The 17,370-nt window shown below is 41.7% G+C and overlaps 1 long non-coding RNA gene across 1 annotated transcript; it reads right to left on the bottom strand.

The window, feature by feature from the left end:
* Nucleotides 1-1,792: 1,792 nt before the first annotated feature.
* LOC137248165 (uncharacterized) lies at nucleotides 1,793-2,595 on the bottom strand. The gene is made up of 2 exons (XR_010952109.1): nucleotides 2,504-2,595; nucleotides 1,793-2,440 (listed from the first exon to the last, which is right to left on the bottom strand). It is a non-coding gene; the product is annotated as an uncharacterized lncRNA (long non-coding RNA).
* Between the last annotated feature and the right edge of the window lie 14,775 nt (nucleotides 2,596-17,370).

The raw sequence follows: 17,370 nt of genomic DNA, 5'->3' as shown, positions 1-17,370 counted from the left end.
ACCAATTTGGTCCACGCGCTTCTTGGAATCAGCATTCCTTGTAACGGAATCTGAATGCCGTTATTTTTTTCCGTTTTTAGATTTTTAGCTTTTAACTCCCTACCTAAATCAAACTTTCTTTTTTCTTCGATTTCTAACTGCTTTCGTTCTTTTTTTGTATTTCGCCTATAGCTAGACTGCCGATTTCGATTCCTATATTCCAAAAAACCCGTGTCTAAGTCATCGTCCACGTCCGTCTCCATGCCATCCGCACCAGCGTCATCCCTGACCACTGCCTCCGACGCCCCGGCGTCGGCCATTTTTGTATTTATCCCCAGTAATACAGCGTCTTCAGATACACTTACCAGAATTTATGTTTCTAATTAAATGCTGAAAATGTTTTTGAATTTCACTTTTTTTCCACTTTTTACTATTTTCAAAATACTTTTAATAACAATTTATACAGATCACACTTTTTCCACTGCTATTTAGACAACTTTTACAATCACCTCTATTCTGCATTTCGATTACGTTCCCGTTCTCCGCTCCGCTTTAATCGAAGTTTGGTATTCTGCATTACGACGGAATCGTAAAGAGAAGAGGAAGAGCAAATGATTTTTCGAAATCATCTGTTGGTACGGAATGTGTGAACATTGGAACAAAATAAATTAAAGCAAATTTGTAAAAAACACTGAAAAACGTTTATATTTTATTATCCACGCCATTTTGTACAAAAAAAAGCAATAGAATATATTGCCGCAGTGTTATATTTTTTTGAGTGAAGTGCTTTTATAATTGTAAGTGTGTTTTTGTCGTTCTTTTGGCCAATTCCCTGCCGTGGCCACCAAGTTTTGTTAAAACGGATTCCTGCACGTATATAGTTGACATTTTCTGAATTTTAAGGATGCTAATTTCATTGCACTGGCCTAAAATACTTTATAAAGGTTTATTTATTCCTTCCGCAAGGATTGTTTACGTTTTCGCTTCACCTTCCTCTACGCCGGCAGCTTGCTTTGGCATATAACTGGACCCAACGAACAGACACAAATTATAACTGTCTATTATAATAGAATCAATAGCCGCGGGCATATTTGTGGAGTTGGAAAGCAATGCATACGAAAATGGCCAGACGAGAATGGAAAGGCAAATATTGCGACATTTGTGTAATCCATTTGAGATGAGTGACGAATTGTAAGAAATTGAACTTAAAAGTGGTAAAAAAAACTCTCGACTTAACAAGGATGCTTTCAAGTATGTGTTAGATACTTTTGCGGGGCAAATACGTCCAAGGACTTCGACATCGACATGTTGTTTTTCACCTGGAAACATATAAAAAACAATCATCATCAAGCCTTCTACGTTTCTTAACAAGTTTTACTTACATTTTTGTTAAAATTCTGTTATAAATTAATAAAAAAATAAAAATAAAATATTTTTCCGCCAACTAATTTGCAACTTAGAAAAACGGAACTACGATCGAAATGCAGAATACAAAAAATCGAACGATTCGAAGTTGGATCGAAAGAGATTGGAACACAGAATACCAAAATTGCCAAATCGAAAAAATTCCAATCCAAGTCGAAATGCAGAATAGGGCTGAATATAAGTTAAATTCTTCTTTATATCAAAAAGCCTACCACCTTCACAGTTAAAGAGTATAACGCCGAATGAACGCTCCGCTTCAATCGAAGTTTGGTATTCTGCATTACGACGGAATCGTAAAAAGAAGAGGAAGAGCAAATGATTTTTCGAAATCAGCTGTTGGTACGGAATGTGTGAACATTGGAACAAAATAAATTAAAGAAAATTTGTAAAAAAACACCGAAAAACGTTTATATTTTATTATCCACGCCATTTTGTACAAAAAAAAAAGCAATAGAATATATTGCCGCAGTGTTATATTTTTTTGAGTGAAGTGCTTTCATAACTGTAAGGGTGTTTTTGTCGTTCTTTTGGCCAATTCCCTGCCGTGGCCACCAAGTTTTGTTAAAACGGATTCCTGCACGAATATAGTTGACATTTTCTGAATTTTAAGGATGCTAATTTCATTGCACTGGCCTAAAATACTTTATGAAGATTTATTTATTCTTTCCGCAAGGATTGTTTACGTTTTCGCTTCACCTTCCTCTACTCCGGCAGCTTGCTTTGGCATATAACTGCACCCAACGAACAGATACAAATTGTAGCTGTCTATTATAATGGAATCAATAGCCGCGGCATTATTTGTGGAGTTGGAAAGCAACGCATACGAGAGGCGAGAATGGAAAGCAAATATTGCGAAATTTGTGTAATCCATTGAGATGAATTGTAAGAAATTGAACTTATAAGTGGTAAAGTTTATTATTTAGGTTCAAAAAAAACTTTCGACTTCGACTTTTCGAAGATGCTTTCAAGTATGTGTTAGATACTTTTGCGGGGCAAATACGTCCAAGGACTTCGATATCGACATGTTGTTTTTGACCTGGAAACATATAAAAAACAATCATCATCAAGCCTTCTACGTTTCTTAACAAATTTTACTTACATTTTTGTTAAAATTCTGTTATAAATTAATAAAAAATAAAAAGAAAATATTTTTCCGCCCACTAATTTGCAACTTAGAAAAACGGAACTACGATCGAAATGCAGAATACAAAAAATCGAACGATTCGAAGTTGGATCGAAAGAGATTGGAACACAGAATACCAAAATTGCCAAATCGAAAAAATTCCAATCCAAGTCGAAATGCAGAATAGGGTTGATTGTCATCCTCTCAGCAGATCCTTGCAGCGGGACTGCGCCATATTCTTCTGCTCCGGAAAGGTATCAAATAAATCCGGGAGCTGTACCTGAACCCTGTCCAGAGAAATGGTTTTTCTGCGTTTGCCGGAAAAGAATCTTTTTAGGACGGTCATACTCTTGTCAGTGTGTCAAGTTTAAAGTATGGGCCCACCGGAGGGGATGTTCTGGGCTAGACCCCAAAACCCGACGTCCTCGTAACTTTTACAAATCTTTAGGGCTCCTTGTCGTGAAACGAGGGCAGTGAAACATTACATGTTCTGCGCTTTCCAATTCGGAGGGACAGTGTGGACAGAAAGGATCATCCTCTAACCCACGATTATGTAGATATTCCTTGAAGCCGCCGTGCCCCTCAATATCTGTGTGAGCTGGAAATTTAGTTCGCCGTGTTTTCGCTCGTACCATTCCGCTATATTCCGAACTAGCATGAAGGTCCAGCGCCCTTTTCTCGATTCTTTCCCACCTTTCTTGCCACCTAACTATTGTTTGTGACCTTGCGCTTTTCTTAACATTTTCAGATGGTCGGCTGATTCCAATGCCATACAGATCGGCCATATCACCTGAGAGTAGATCTACTGGGATACTCCTGGATAAAACATGGATCGCGTCGTCGAACACTGTCCGATACGCACCTTTTATTCGTACAGCAGTAATACGATAGGCTGCTAGTATATATTTTTGTGAACCATTTTGGATCCGTGCCATACTGGTGCTGCATATAATATTATCGAGCTGGTTACGTTAGATAATAGCTGACGTGTAGCTTCGCCTGGGCCGCCCGCCGATGTTGGGCATTATTCGCGTTAGGGCTCCTTAAAATTTAGTTTTGAGTCAAAGTTTACTCCTAGATATTTTAAGAAAGGCTTTGAATTTATTTGATAATCTCCTATGGTTAGGACCAACTCATCCACAGTCCGCTTTGAGTTCACCAAAACCACTTCTGTCTTATTGCTAGCCATCTCCAGCCCCATTTTCGTCAGCCATTCCTTTATTATTCCCACGGCGTCATTACATAATGCTTGGAGCAGATCAAGTTTCTTGGCCACGGCTACTACGACAATTTCATCTGCATAGCCGACAATTTCCGTGCCTCCGGGAAGGTCGATTTGTAGCACACCGTCATACTTCGCATTCCATAGCGTTGAACCTAGAACAGATCCCTGAGGGACACCGCCCGTGATGTTGTTCTTTCTTGGTCCCTCATCTGAGCATCAGCTGCCCCTTTCTTCTTCTCCCCCTCTTTCCGACACTAGCAATCGAGTAGGTCAGGGAAACATACTCTTAGTCCCTACCACCTTTTGCACCGCGGTCTCGCGTTTATCACCCACCACTCAGTGCAATTTAATCTATTTGATTCCGACATCGGTCGCAGGGACAGTGTTCTGGAACGTCAAGGCATAACTGTTCGATCAGGCGATGTAAATTTAGAAATCATCAACATGCACATCCCTCCTGTCACCTGTTGCCCCAGTGGATACTGCCCTGACATCAGCGCACTACGTACTGGCGATAATCCCATTATCTTAGGCATTTTTTCAATGCCCACCACGATCTATGGCATTCTAACCTACAGGCGAACAGCAGGGGCGAGATGTTGGTGGACCAAATAGTAGAAACGGCGTTCTGCACGACGCTTCCCAAGGCAGTTGGGACTATGTGCCAGAGCGACTAGGGATTTTTCCCGACCAAGGACTGTCATTTCAGTGTAACCCTATTTAATTCGGTATGTCCTTCCCACAAATTGTCATCCCTCCATCAGCTCCTCGCAGCGGGACTGCTCCATACTCTCCTGCTCCGGGCAGGTATCGAACCCAATCCGGGTCCGTCTCCTGACCCCGGACCTGAGAAATGGTTGTGATGCGTTTGCAGGAAAAGAATCTTTTTAGGACGGTCATACCTTTGTCAGTGTGTCTCGTGCAAGGGATGGTTGCATCGGACAGGTTGTTCAGGGCTAGACCCTAAAACCAGACGTCCCCGTAATTTCTATAAATCTTTTGTGGCTCCCTGCTGTTCACGCCCAAGGGTCCGTAGTCCGCGCCTTGGCGCCGATTTCATGAAGCGGCACAACATCCGCATTGCTGCGATTCAAGAGACTAAACTCACAGCAAGATCTGCTCTGCAGACCTGCTCTGGGTACAATGTCCACAGAAAAGATCGCGAGAGCGGGAATACAGGCGGTCTCGCGTTTATCATACACCACTCAGTGCAATATCATATATTTGATCCCGACATCGGCCGCAGGGACAATGTCCTGGAACGTCATGGCTTATCTGTCCGGTCAGGCGATGTAAACCTAGAAATCATCAACATCTACATCCCTCCTGCCACCTGCTGCCCCTGTGGATACCACCCTAATATTAGTGCGTTACTCACTGGCGATTTCAATGCCCATCACGACCTATGGCATTCAAATTTACAGGCGGACAGCAGAGGTGAGATGTTGGCGGATCAAACAGAAGAAACGACGTTCTGCACAATAAACGGAGGCGCCCCCACTCGTATGGTAGGAAGCTGTCACAGTTCGCCAGATATATCAATCGCGAGCGCAGGACTCGTAAACTGCGTCAACTGGCAACCGATGGTAACATTAGCATCCGACCACCTGCCAATACTCATCTCGATCGAGCGTACCGCCGACTTCATCGTCTCTGAAAAACGCTCTTTCATAAACTTTAAAAAAGGAAAGTGGGAAGAATATAAATCCTTTACAGACGGCCGCTTTGCTGCCCTCCCTATCCCGACTGATGCTCGCCAAGGGGAGTGTGCTTTCCGCAAGGTCATAGAATCCGCCGCGGCTCGCTTTATTCCCGCCGGAAGAATTCTCGAAATTCGGCCTCACTTTCCGGCGGAGGCCGCAAATTTAGAGATAGAACATGACCTCATAAGAAACCTCGATCCCGGCGACCCCCAAATAAGGGACATAAACCAACACATCCGATTGCTTGTGGATGAACACAAGCGGGAGAAATGGGAGGAGCATCTAAGAAGATGTAACCTCTCTGCCGGTGTGGGTAAGCTTTGGTTCACTGTAAAGTCCCTATCGAATCCGTCCAAGCACAACAACAAAATTTCCATCGCCTTTGGCGATAAAGTGCTGTCGGATGCGAAAAAATGCGTGAGCGTTTTCTGCCGACAGTATATAATGCATTCTACGGTCGACAAAGATAGACGGAGGGACAACAGACACGCACATAAACATAAATTCAGCGCGTCACCAATTACCATCACCGCCAAAGAGGTTGAGGATGGATGGCATTGGTCATGCTAAACCATCCAAAGCAGTGGGCCCACACGGCACAGCCATGCCGATGCTTAAAAGCCTAGGGAAAGAGGGTTTCAAATATATAGCATGTATCCAACCTGTCTCTTTCCACCTTTGTCATTCCCGAAAAATGGAAAATGGCCAAGGTGGTCCCGATACTAAAGCCTGGGAAACCAGCTAACATAGGAGAGTCATATCGCCCGATATCTCTCCTATCGCCAGTAGTCAAGACGCTTGAAGCCATTTTACTGCCCCATTTCAAGGCAAATTTGCCACTAGCCTCTCATCAGCATGGCTTTAGAAAACTATACAGCACTATCACCGCACTAAATGACATTAGCACCCAGATAAATTGCGGTTTAAATCAAAACCCCCACCATAGAACAGTACTCGTTGCGCTAGACCTATCAAAAGCGTTTGATACGGTCAACCATAACTCGCTACTGCAAGACCTGGAAGGGCCTACCCTTCCTCCAAGCCTTAAAAGGTGGACCGCAAATTATCTGGGTGGACCGCAGGCATCGGTGCAATTTCGAAACGAAGCATCTAAACCATGGAGAGTTAAACAAGGGGTGCCACAGGGTGGTGTCCTATCCCCACTTTTGTTTAACTTCTACATATCAAAGCTACCTTCGCCACCAGAAGGAGTTACTATCGTTTCCTACGCCGATGAGCTATGCAACAAAATAAACGGCTACCTCCCTCATCTCTCCAGTTTCTTCACCTCGCGAAACCTGAAATTATCACCGACTAAATCATCGGCGACCTTATTTACAACATGGACGTCCCAAATGTCCACTTCAATGGCACTACGCTACCGACTATCTTAAACCTCAAAATCTTGGGTGTGACGTTCGATCATGATCTACATTTTGGTGAGCATGCAGCCGCAATTGTACCAAAAATCCAGAGCCGTAATAAAATCCTCAAATCTCTTCCTGGCAGTACTTGGGGAAAAGATAAAGAAACGTTCATTACCCCTTACAAAGCAATTGGCCAGCCGATTGATGCTACGCGACCCCCATATGGTCACCAAGCCTAAAGATTACTCACTGGAAGAAGCTACAGACCTGCCAAAATACTGCCCTCAGAACCGCCACGGGTTGTCTCCTTATGTCCCCAGAACACCATCTACATAATGAGGCGAGAATACTCCCAATAAGGGAAAGAAATGAAATGCTAACCAAACAGTTTCTGTTTAATACCCAGAAACCTGGGCATCCCAACAGACATCTGATTGATGAGACAACACCGCCCAGGGTTAAGGAGTCACCTCCGTAAGCACTATGAGGAAATACGGTCCCTGAGAACACAGCCGTATGAAGCCAAAAAACATAAGCAGGTCCTTGGTGAACTCCATAAACAGGCGGCGGACCTCTATGTCAGGAATTGCCGGTGAATCCAGTATTCAAAGAACAATACCCTAAACTTGAGGGAGAGGAACGCACACTCCCTAGGGAAACGCAAGTCACTCTAGCCCAACTTCGATCAGGATACTGTAACAGGTTAAACTCGTACCTATCCAGAATCAACCCCGATATACAAAATGTATGCCCTGCTTGCATTGTGTCCCCACATGACCCTCTAACACCTCTCTCATTATGGTCCACCCCTGTTGAAACAGCAGCTTCCTCGGACTCCCGTTAGAGGAAATTGATGACAATTTGTGATTGGTCAGACCTATTGGATAGGGCGAAGCACTGCTACAACAACAACAACAACGTTCTGAACGATGAACAGAGACGCCCCCACTCGTATGGTAGGAAGCTGTCATAGTTCGCAAGATTTATCAATCGTGAGCGCTGGAATAGTAAACTGCGTCAACTGGCAACCGATGGTAACATTGGCCTCCGACCGCCTACCCAAACTCCTCTCGCTGGAGCGATCTGCCGACATCATAACCACTGAAAAACGCACTTTCTTCAATTTAAGAAGGGAAGATTGGATTATTACAAAACTTATACTGATAATTGTTTTGCTGCCCTCCCTATCCCGACTGATGCCCCGTAAGGGGAGCGTACTTATCGCAAGGTCATTGAATCCCCTTCGGCTCGTTTTATTCCCGCCGGAAGAATCCCGGAAATCAGGCCACATTTTCCGGCGGAGGCCGCAACTCTAGCGAGAGAACGTGACCTTATAAGCTAGCACGACCCCGGCGACACCCAAATAAGGAATATAAACCAACGCATCAGATTGTGGATGGACACAAGCGGCCGAATGACTTGTAACTTCACTACCGGGGTAGGTAAGCTTTGCTCCACCGTGAAGTCCCTATTGAACCCGACTAAACACAATGACAAAATCTCCATCGCCTTTGGCGATAAAGTGCTGTCGGATGCGAAAAAATGCGCGAGCGCTTTTTGTCGACAATAATTAATGCATTCTACGGTTGACAAAGTCAGACGGCGGGCCAACAGACGCGCACACAAGCATAAATACAGCGCGTCCCCAATTACTAAAGAGAGTGAAGATGCCATCGTTTATGCTAAACCATCCTACGCAGTATGCCCAGACGGCATAGCTATGCCGATGCATAAAAAACTAGGCAAAGAGGGATTTAATTATCTAGGTCTTCAACCTGTCCCTGTCCACCTTCTTCATCCTCGAAAACTGGAAAATGGGCGGGGTGGTTCCGCTATTAAAGCCTGGGAAATCAGCTAACATAGGAGATTCTTATCGTCCGATATCTGTCCTATCGCCTGTAGATAAGACACTTGCGGCCATTCTGCTTCCCTATTTCACTGCAAATTTGCGCCTTGCCAATCATCAGTATGGCTTTCGAAAACTACATAGCACTAAACTACTCCGCGCTAAACGCCATTAACACACAGATAAACTGCGGTTTAAATCAAAACCCCCACCATAGAACAGTAATCATTGCGTTAGACCTGTCAAAAGCTTTTAATACGGTCAACCGCGGTACGTTACTGTAAGACCTGGAAGGGGCCTCCCTTCCCCCAAATCTCAAAAGGTGGACCGCAAATTGTTTGTCTGGTCGGCAGGCATCGGTACACTTCAGGAACATAACATCTAAGCCAAGAAGAATTAAACTACTACAGGGTGGTATTCCGTCCCCACATCTGTTTAACTTCTACATATCGAAGCTACCTTCACCGCCAGAAGGAGTCACTATCGTTTCCTATTCCGATGACTGCACAATAATGGCCACAGACCCAGGCTCAGGCCCAAACATCGATGAGCTTTTTAATAAAATATACAGATATCTCCCTGATCTCTCCAGTTTCTACGCCTTACGAAACCTGATATTGGCACCGATCAAATCATCGGCGACCTTATTTACAACATGGACGCGCCCAATGTCGACCATATTGAACGTCCACATTGATGGTATTACGCTACCGACTGTCTTGGGTGTGACGTTCAATCAGAATCTACATTTTGGAGAGCATGCAACCGCAATTGTTCCTAAAATCCAGAGCCATAATAAAATCCTGAAATCTTTTGCCGGCAGCACTTGGGGTAAATATAAAGAAACGCTCATTACCACTTACAAAGCAATTGGCCTTCCGATTGCATTCTACGCGTCCCCCATATGGTCGCCAAGCCTAAAGGTTACTCACTGGAGAAAATACAGGCCTGCCAAAATATTGCCCTCAGAACCGATACCCAGAACACCACCTACAAAATGAGGCGAGAGTACTCCCCATTAGGGAGAGAAATGCAATGTTGAACAAACAGTTTTTGTTGAACACCCAGAAACCCGGGCATCCCAACAGACATCTAATGATGAGGCTGCACCTCACAGGGGTTTAAGGGGTCATCTCCGTAAATACGGCCCCTGAGAACACAGCCATATGAAGCAAAAAAGTACAAGCAGGTCCTATGTGATATCCGCAAACAGGTGTCGGACCTCTATGTCAGGAATTGCCCTGCGAATCCAGTTCTTAAAGAAAAATACCCAGAACTCGTAGAAGAGGAACGCACTCTCCCTAGGGAAACGCGCGTCACTCTAGCTCAATTTCGATCTGAGTACTGTAACAGGTTGAACTCTTACCTATCCAGAATCAACCTCGACATACAAAATGTATGTCCTGTTTACAATGTGTCCCCACATAACACCAACCATCTCTTCAATTGTAATGTGGAACCAACGCCTCTAACACCCCTCTCACTATCGTCCATCCCTGTTCAAACAGCAAGTTTCCTTGGACTGCCGTTAGAGGACACTGATGACAATTTGTAATCGGTCACACCTATTGGATGGGGCGAAGCACTGCTACAACAACAACAAAAACTCCCAAATTAAAAAAATTTGGACGGGATGCTTTTTCGAAGTAAGGAAACGGGGAATAATTCAATCCCCTTCAGCGAAAATTTTAGTAGAAAATTACCTTTAGTAGTATATTATAATTGATACTAAATTTGTAAATACCCACAGGTTTTGGGGGAAATAATTATTTTCCACTAAATATTTCGCGAATTGATAAAGAGTTATATTGGTTTGGTCATTCATTCAAAATTTGTTTGAAGAATGCTGTACGTTAGAATTTTATTCAAAAATACACTATTTTTTTCAAAAACTCCCTATCTGAGCATAAGTTCAATGCATTTTGACATAAGAGGGAGTTAATGAAAAGCATTCTGAGATAAGACGTTCAATCTAATTATAACATACGGCGTTTTTGTGACAAATCCTGAAATGGGAAATTTTTAAAAAATAAATTGTGATAGACGATTTTGACAATGAACTGACAAAACAAAATAAAAGAAAATGGCTTTTTGTTTTGGAACTTTATATTCCGGACTTGACTTTGACAGAGGAGTTAAGCTTTTGTGCGGTCCTGCTACACAGGGAGTATTCACCTTTTTATTCTGAAATTTCGGAAAGCTCTTTTCTGTTTAGTATTCACGGAAGTGTTCCGGATAAACCGTTAATTTAGAATATTCGGAACACATTCGTTTTATACTACCTCACGAGGTCCGAATATATCAAACAAGTACATACATTATATTCCAAATATAAACCGATTCCACAAATTTATAAATGGGGATGAATGTTGAGAACATACGGAATAAATAAGTTAACATGCTCAATGACAACATTTCGTTATGGCATCTCCATTATTTACTAATGACATTTTTACGTGAATCGTTTTACTTGTCGAGTTTGTTACGTTTGAATGTTGAAATGTTCTAAGGAATTATGCAGTTCAGTACTTAGCGGGTATTTGTAAACTCATTGCTTCCTATTTCTACTACTAATATTTTTCGAAAAATCGCAAATAAACAACACAGCTAACGGATTTCAATTCGATGGCTGCAATTGTAAAAAAGTTTGTCAGCCGAGCAAACCAGAACCATAGCATAAAAATGTGATACCATAGAGCGTAGCAAAAAGCAGATAAAAAACTGTGAACGATATGCCATTTGTATTGCTATATGATCTGTTGGGCGTTCGTGATAATTTCGGAATCATATACAACAAAAATACTTGCCAACTTATTTTGTGTCATATTCATTTGTTATATTGCAGTTTTTAATTGCGAAAAATGTTAGAAAAGTTACCAACCAGTGGGGAAAATAATTTCACCCTTAGCCAAAGCGAATGTCAAATTCTTCTTATGATTTGCTTGTAACAAAATTTGGCAGTTGGCTACTTTTCCATATCAGATGGCTCCAGTGTCGCTTAATCTACCGTTCTCCATAAAAATACGACAATCTACTCATAATGCATAAGATTGAGTTAAACGCATCTATATGAAAAAGTGCTTATGTGACGGAGCTTTTAGCCAAAGCAAATGTCAAATTCTTCTTCTTGTGCTTTGCTTGCAACAAAATTTGGGAGTTGGCTTTCGTCACAATCACCCTTAAGCGGGAGTCATTGGTGCCGTATGTCGTATCGCCGTAGTCGTATCCCTAACGTAATCAGCTGTTTATCTTTACGACGGAAACCAAAAACCAATTGGTTGGCTACGATACGGTTACGACTTTAGCGGCACCAATAATCGATTGCATTGATTCCCATAAGGTTGGTCGAATCAGCTGTTATAAGGTTACCGATAAAGCACCAATGTCTCCAGCTTTATCGCGAGTTTTATTTTCACCCAAAAATATTCACAGTTTTTGTTCACCCTATCGCAGAGGGTGGCGAAACAATTTTTGGTGTTTCGTGTTCGAAAAAGATTTCACCTTATCGGCAACTCTTTGTTCGGGCGAAATGAACAGCGGGGAAACGCAAATTTGTTTTCTTACATTTTAAAGGCGAACGAGAGGAAAACAAAATGTTAGTAATTTTTATACTCAGTTGAGCAGAGCTCACAGAGTATATTAAGTTTGATTGGATAACGGTTGGTTGTACATATATAAAGGAATCGAGATAGATATAGACTTCCATATATCAAAATAATCAGGATCGAAAAAAAATTTGATTGAGCCATGTCCGTCCGTCCGTCCGTCCGTCCGTCCGTTAACACGATAACTTGAGTAACTTTTGAGGTATCTTGATGAAATTTGGTATGTAGGTTCCTGAGCGCTCATCTCAGATCGCTATTTAAAATGAACGATATCGGACTATAACCACGCCCACTTTTTCGATATCGAAAATTTCGAAAAACCGAAAAAGTGCGATAATTCATTACAAAAGACAGATAAAGCGACGAAACTTGGTAGATGGGTTGACGTTATGACGCAGAAGAGAAAATTAGTAAGATTTTGGACAATGGGCGTGGCACCGCCCACTTTTACAAGAAGGTAATTTAAAAGTTTTGCAAGCTGTAATTTGGCAGTCGTTGAAGATATCATGATGAAATTTGGCAGGAACGTTACTACTATTACTCTATATGTGCTAAATAAAAACTAGCAAAATTGGATGAAGAACACGCCCACTTTTTAAAAAAAAAAATTTTAAAATTCAAATTTTAACAAAAAATTTAATATCTTTACTGTATATAAGTAAATTAAGTCAAAATTAAACTCCAGTAATAATATGATGCAACAAAATACAAAAATAAAAGAAAATTTCAAAATGGGCGTGGCTCCGCCCATTTTCATTTAGTTTGTCTAGAATACTTTTATTGCCATAAGTCGAACAAAAATTGACCAATCCTTCTCAAATTTGGTAGGAGCATAGATTCTATGACGGTAACTGTTCTCTGTGAAAATGGGCGAAATCGGTGGAAGCCATGCCCAGTTTTTATACACAGTCCACCGTCTGTCCTTCCGCTCGGCCGTTAACACAATAACTTGAGCAAAATCCGATATATCTTTACTAAACTTAGCCCACGTACTTACCTGAACTCACTTTTTCTTGGCATAAAAAATGGGCGAAATCTGACCATAACCACGCCCACTTTATCGATATCGAACATTACGAAAAATGAAAAAATGCCATAATTCTATACCAAATACGAAAAAAGGGATGAAACATGGTAACTGGATTGGTTTATTGACGCAAAATATAACTTTGGAAAAAACTTTGTAAAATGGGTGTGACACCTACCATATTAAGTAGAAGAAAATGAAAAAGTTCTACAAGGCGAAATCAACAGCCCTTGGAATCTTGGCAGGAATACTGTTAGTGGTATTACATATATAAATAAATTAGCAGTACCCGACAGATGATTTTCTGGATCACCTGGTCCACATTTTGGTCGATATCGCGAGAACGCCTTCACATATACATCTAAGGGCCACTCGCTTTTAAAACCCTCAGTAATACCTTTAATTTGATATCCATATCGTACAAAAACATACCAGAGTCACCCCTGTCCCACCCTAATGGCGATATCTCGAAAAGGCGTCCACCTATAGACCTAATGCCCACTCCCTCTTAAAATGCTCAGTAACACCTTTCGTGTGATACCCATATCGTACAAACATTCTAGAGTCACCCCTGGCCCACCCTAATGGCGATATCTCGAAAAGGCGTCCACCTATAGACCTAGTGTCCACTCCCTCTTAAAATGCTCAGTAACACCTTTCGTTTGATACCCATATCGTACAAACATTCTAGAGTCACCCCTGGCCCACCCTTATGGCGATATCTCGAAAAGGCGTCCACCTATAGACCTAATGCCCACTCCCTCTTAAAATGCTCAGTAACACCTTTCGTTTGATACCCATATCGTACAAACATTTTAGAGTCACACCTGGCCCACCCTAATGGCGATATTTCGAAAAGGCGTCCACCTATAGAACTAAGGATTACTCCCTTTTAAAATACTCATTACCACCTTTCATTTGATACCCATATCGTACAAACACATTCTAGAGTCACCCTGGCCCACCCTAATGGCGATATCTCGAAAAGGCGTCCATCTATAGACCTAATGTCCACTCCCTCTTAAAATGCTCAGTAACACCTTTCGTTTGATACCCATATCGTACAAACATTCTAGAGTCACCCCTGGCCCACCCTAATGGCGATATCTCGAAAAGGCGTCCACCTATAGACCTAATGTCCACTCCCTCTTAAAATGCTCAGTAACACCTTTCGTTTGATACCCATATCGTACAAACATTCTAGAGTCACCCCTGTCCCACCCTAATGGCGATATCTCGAAAAGGCGTCCACCTATAGACCTAATGCCCACTCCCTCTTAAAATGCTCAGTAACTAAGGATTACTCCCTTTTAAAATACTCATTACCACCTTTCATTTGATACCCATATCGAACAAACACATTCTAGAGTCACCCTGGCCCACCCTAATGGCGATATCTCGAAAAGGCGTCCACCTATAGACCTAATGCCCACTCCCTCTTAAAATGCTCAGTAACACCTTTCGTTTGATACCCATATCGTACAAACATTCTAGAGTCACCCTTGGTCCACCTTTATGGCGATATCTCGAAAAGGCGTCCACCTATTGAACTAAGGATTACTCCCTTTTAAAATACTCATTACCACCTTTCATTTGATACCCATATCGTACAAACACATTCTAGAGTCACCCTGGCCCACCCTAATGGCGATATCTCGAAAAGGCGTCCACATATAGACCTAATGCCCACTCCCTCTTAAAATGCTCAGTAACACCTTTCGTTTGATACCCATATCGTACAAACATTCTAGAGTCACCCTTGGTCCACCTTTATGGCGATATCTCGAAAAGGCGCCCACCTATAGAACTAAGGATTACTCCATTTTAAAATACTCCTTACCACCTTTCATTTGATACCCATATCGTACAAACACATTCTAGAGTCACCCCTGGCCCACCCTAATGGCGATATCTCGAAAAGGCGTCCACCTATAGACCTAATGCCCACTCCCTCTTAAAATGCTCAGTAACACCTTTCGTTTGATACCCATATCGTACAAACATTCTAGAGTCACCCCTGGCCCACCCTAATGGCGATATCTCGAAAGGGCGTCCACCTATAGACCTAATGCCCACTCCCTCTTAAAATGCTCAGTAACACCTTTCGTTTGATACCCATACCGTACAAACATTCTAGAGTCACCCCTGGCCCACCCTAATGGCGATATCTCGAAAAGGCGTCCACCTATAGACCTAATGCCCACTCCCTCTTAAAATGCTCAGTAACACCTTTCATTTGATTCCCATATCGTACAAACACATTCTAGAGACACCCCTGGTCCACCTTTATGGCGATATCTCGAAACGGCGTCCACCTATGGAACTAAGGATCACTCCTTTTCAAAATACTCATTAACAGCTTTCATTTGATACCCATATCGTACAAACATATTCTAGAGTCACCCCTGGTCCACCTTTATGGCGATTTCTCGAAAAGGCGTTCGCCTATAGAACTAAAGCCCATTCCCTTTTAAAATACTCATTACCACCTTTCATTTGATACCCATATCGTACAAACACATTATAGAATCACCCCTGGTCCACCTTAATGGGGACATCTCGAAAAGGCGTCCACCGATAGACCTAAGGCCCACTCCCTCTTAAAATGCTCAGTAACACCTTTCATTTGATACCCATATCGTACAAACAAATTCTAGAGTCAGCCCTGGTCCACCTTTATGGCGATATCCCTAAATGGCGTTCATCCATAGAACTATGGCCTACTCTCTCTTAAAATACTCTTTAATACCTTTCATTTGATACACATGTTATACAACCACATTCCAGGGTTACCCCAGATTGATTTTCCTTATTTTGTCTCCATAGCTCTCAACTGAGTATGTTATGTTCGGTTACACCCGAACTTAGCCTTCCTTACTTGTTGGTTTTGAAATTTCATACTCTTTTAATTATATGTACTTTTATTATTAGAAATAAATCAATAAGTAATGCACAATCGGAAGCTGAGTGGAAAAAGGTGAAATTCCTGTATTGCTAAGTTACTTAGCCTATGTAAATTCTATTTTTTATGACAACGTATCAGTCGGCCAAGTTATCCATTGTGGACAAAGCAACGGTTCCAAAATGTTGAGCACCTCACTGAAACAAGATCGGCTTCATGGTCCTTTGCAACGCCTTTTCTCTATGCGAAAAAACGGAGCCATGTACTCAACTTTACAATTGGTGGAACTCCAAATTTTTGCTTCAATGGTGGCAAGGAGTTGGTAAGAATATCTAGCAAATATTAGAATGCCGGCTTGTTTAGCCTGTAGTATTGGCGAAAGCTAATGAAAAAAAAAATTAACTTGTTATTCAAAAGCAGGCATGCTTAACCAACGAACCGATATCATTTCGTTACGATAATTAACGTTAATAAACGAAACAAAGCCATTTCGTTTCGTTTCTTAACGTTAAGAACGTCAAATTAACGAAATGATTTTGTTTCGTTTTCTGCCATATCAAAACGAAATCAAATCGTTTATGTTGATTATTAATTTCAAACTATGCTGGCAAAGCTGATTGATGGCGGAGTGTTTAAAGGTGAAAGCATTAGCCAAGCTGATTGCAACTTTTCTCATGAATTTTGACAGTACGAACATTTCTCAGAGTATTTCTGACATTACCACCAACGAACTACACCAACAAATTACATGGAGTTTGTGTGTGTATGTCCGCTCGATGTTACCACCTTACGGCTTCACCATGGCTATAGCATTGCCAGCACAATTCAAACATAAAGGATCACGTTTTTGTTAACGTTTTTAACGTTAACGAAGGCTTTTCGTTTCGGTTAAAAACAAGATACAATTTATCTTGATAATTTCTTTATCGATAATATTTCGAAGTGTTTCAACGGAAACGGTGGAAATTTTTTGATAAACGATTAGCTTAACGTTAAGGTGCATCCCTGTTCAAAAGTGCTGAAATAGTAATTTTTAGCTTACAGTGAATCATTTAGCTCCAAATGGTTAGAACTGTCCCTTAATTGCCTCCGGATCTCTTTCACATTTATATTCTCGTGCTCAATCAATACCAATCTAAGTGCAATACTAAACATTATGATTTATTTG

The sequence above is a fragment of the Eurosta solidaginis genome, chromosome 4 (assembly GCF_040869045.1).
Source record: "Eurosta solidaginis isolate ZX-2024a chromosome 4, ASM4086904v1, whole genome shotgun sequence".
Classification (NCBI taxonomy): Eukaryota; Metazoa; Arthropoda; class Insecta; order Diptera; family Tephritidae; genus Eurosta; species Eurosta solidaginis.
Note: the sequence above shows the minus strand (reverse complement) of the source record. Positions and strands in the feature narration are given on the sequence as shown.